Genomic DNA, 3,734 nt, shown 5'->3' with positions numbered 1-3,734 from the left:
AACATAGAAAGTAAGAGAAGGAGTAGGCCCATTCGGCCACTTCGAGCTGCAACACCGTTCAATATGACATGGATGCTCATCCAACCCGTATCCTGTACCTCCTTCTCCCATACACACTGATCCTTTAGCCACAAGGCCGTGATTAACGCCTCTAAATTAGCCAATGAACTGGCAGCAACTACATTCTTGTGGCAGAGCGTTCCGGAGATTCACCAATCTCGTGTGAAAAATGTTCTTTCATCTACGAATGACAGTTAGTGAAGAGTTTGAATAATACGCTGAGGGTCTCTATGGCAACAATGATTTGGAGCCTCGGGCATTTATGAAATAACACGCTGGAACATTCAACGGGGGCTGGGGTTGGGGCTGGGCCTGCTTTTATGGTTAGAAGGGCCTGTTTATTTTTGAAAAAATTAATTTGGTGGGGGGGGCGGGGGGGGGGGGGGGGGGGTTGTAGGATTTGATTAAAAAAAAAAAGTGTACTAAAACACAGGACGAAAAATGGTAATGAGAGCGGGATTACTTAGAAGAAAAGGTCTCTACCGAAAAATGGAAAAGACGTCGGCGATTCTGCGTCCGGTTTCGGAGTTGCGGAGCATCAAAGGAAGAAGAAACGCGGGCCGGAAAGCCGTACATGCAAATGGATCCATTCCGATTGGACGTCCGCGAGCATCGGGCATCGGCAAATTGTGACATCGAACGGCGGGAAACGAATCGAAAGGCAGGCAGCCATCCGAACTGCGGCAGGCGGACTGATTTGAGTTTTATATAATTAACTAGACCAAGTGCAGACGCGTTGGGTCTGTTTCCCCAACAGCGTTTGCGGGGGGAGGGGGGGGGGTGAGGGGGTAAGTAGGGCTGCGGCATCACACTCAAATTAACCACCCACCCCCCAAACTCACAGGTGGGGGGAGCGGGGGGGGGGCTGAGAGAGGGGAGGGAGGAGGGAGGGGAGAGGAGGAGGAGGAAACATGACAGATTTGGGAGGGAAAGGAGAGCGGGGTAGGGGGTGAGAGAGAGGGGGGGTGGGGAGAGAGATGTGCGTGGGGGGAGGGGGGTTGGGGAGGGAGGAGGGAGGAGGGGAGAGGGGGGTGGAGGGAGAGACGGGAAAGAGTGGGGAGTGAGAGGGGAGGATGAGAGGTGGGGGTAGGGGAAGGGGGCGGGTTGGGAGAGAGGGAAGGGGTGGGGGTAGAGAGGGAAGGGGGGAGGTGAGGGAGAGGGGTGAGGGGAGAGAGGGTGAGGAGAGGGAGAGGGGTGAGGAGAGGGAAACATAGAAATTAAGTGCAGTAGTAGGCCATTCGGCCCTTCGAGCCTGCACCGCCATTCAATATGATCATGGCTGATCATCCAACTCAGTATCCCGTACCTGCCTTCTCTCCATACCCCTGATCCCCTTAGCCACAAAGGGCCACATCTAACTCCCTCTTAAATATAGCCAATGAACTGGCCTCAACTAACCTCTGTGGCAGAGAGTTCCAGAGATTCACCACTCTCTGTGTGAAAAAAGTTCTTCTCATCTCGTTTTAAAGGATTTCCCCCTTATCCTTAAGCTGTGACCTCTTGTCCTGGACTTCCCCAACATCGGGAACAATCTTCCTGCATCTAGCCTGTCCAACCCCTTAAGAATTTTGTAAGTTTCTATAAGATCCCCTCTCAGTCTCCTAAATTCTAGAGAGTATAAACCAAGTCTATCCTGTCTTTCTTCATAAGACAGTCCTGACATCCCAGGAATCAGTCTGGTGAACCGTCTCTGCACTCCCTCTATGGCAATAATGTCCTTCCTCAGATTTGGAGACCAAAACTGTACGCAATACTCCAGGTGTGGTCTCACCAAGACCCTGTACACCTGCAGTAGAACCTCCCTGCTCCTATACTCAAATCCTTTTGCAATGAAAGCTAACATACCATGCGATTTATTTATTGGCTGCTGCACCTGCATTCCTACTTTCAATGACTGGTGTACCATGACACCCAGGTCTCGCTGCATCTCCCCCTTTCCCAATTGGCCACCATTTAGATAATAGTCTGCTTTGCCGTTTTTGCCACCAAAATGGATAATCTCACATTTATCCACATTATACTGCATCCGCCAAATATTTGCCCACTCACCCAGCCTATCCAAGTCACCTTGCAGTCTCCTAGCATCCTCCACACAGCTAACACTGCCCCCCAGCTTAGTGTCATCCGCAAACTTGGAGATATTGCCTTCAATTCCCTCATCCAGATCATTAATATATATTGTAAATAGCTGGGGTCCCAGCACTGAGCCTTGCGGTACCCACTAGTCACTGCCTGACATTGCTGATTCTATGGGTGAGATGCCAGTTTTTTTTTTTTTAAATATTGGGAGGTGGGGGGAGAAGGATTTGTTTAAAAATGTGTACATAAATACGACAAAATGTAATCAGGAGTTTCTATAAGATCCTCCCTCAATCTTCTAAAATCTAGCGAGTACAAACCGAATCTATCCAGTCTTTCTTCATATGAAAGTCCTGACATCCCAGGAATCAGTCTGGTGAACTTAACCATATAACCATATAACAATTACAGCACGGAAACAGGCCATCTCGACCCTTCTAGTCCGTGCCGAACACATAATCTCCCCTAGTCCCATATACCTGCACTCAGACCATAACCTTCCATTCCCTTCCCATCCATATAACTATCCAATTTATTTTTAAATGATAAAATCGAACCTGCCTCCACCACTTCCACTGGAAGCTCATTCCACACGGCTACCACTCTCTGAGTAAAGAAGTTGCCCCTCATGTTACCCCTAAACTTCTGTCCCTTAATTCTCAAGTCATGTCCCCTTGTTTGAATCTTCCCTACTCTCAGTGGGAAAAGCTTTTCCACATCAACTCTGTCTATCCCTCTCATCAATTTAAAAACCTCTATCAAGTCCCCCCCTTAACCTTCTGCGCTCCAAAGAATAAAGCCCTAACTTATTCAACCTTTCTCTGTAACTTAGTTGCTGAAACCCAGGCAACATTCTAGTAAATCTCCTCTGTACTCTCTCTATTTTGTTGACATCCTTCCTATAATTAGGCGACCAAAATTGTACACCGTACTCCAGAATTGGCCTCAACGATGCCCTGTACAATTTTAACATTATATCCCAACTTCTATACTCAATGCTCTGATTTATAAAGGCCAGCACACCAAAAGCTTTCTTTACCACCCTATCTACATGAGATTCCACTTTCAGGGAACTGTGCACGGTTATTCCCAGATCCCTCTGTTCACCTGTGTTCTTCAATTCCCTACCATTTACCATGTAATTCCCTACCATTTACCATGTAAGAGGAGAGAGTGGGAGAGTGGGGAGGACGGGGGAGGAAGGGGAAGAGGGAGACCTGGTGGAAGAGGGACAGAGTGGTAGGAAGAGGGACAGGTTGGGGGGGAGAGGGGAAGGGGGTGGGGGAGAGAGAGAGATGGGTGGCAGAGGGAGCGGGGTGAGGAGAGGGAAACAGAGAAACATAGAAAGTAAGAGAGCAGGAGTAGGCCATTCGGCCCTTCGAGCCTGCAACACCGTTCAATATGATCATGGCTGATCATCCAACTCAGTATCCTGTACCTGCCTTCTCTCCATACCCCATGATCCCTTTAGCCACAAGGGCCACATCTAACTCCCTCTTAAATATAGCCAATGAACTGGCCTCAACTACCTTCTGTGGCAGAGAGTTCCAGAGATTCACCACTCTCTGTGTGAAAAATGTTCTTCTCATCTCCGA

Source organism: Leucoraja erinacea, chromosome 25, assembly GCF_028641065.1.
Source record: "Leucoraja erinacea ecotype New England chromosome 25, Leri_hhj_1, whole genome shotgun sequence".
In the NCBI taxonomy this organism is placed as follows: Eukaryota; Metazoa; Chordata; class Chondrichthyes; order Rajiformes; family Rajidae; genus Leucoraja; species Leucoraja erinaceus.
The sequence above is the reverse complement of the archived record's forward strand: the minus strand, read 5'-3'. Positions refer to the sequence as shown.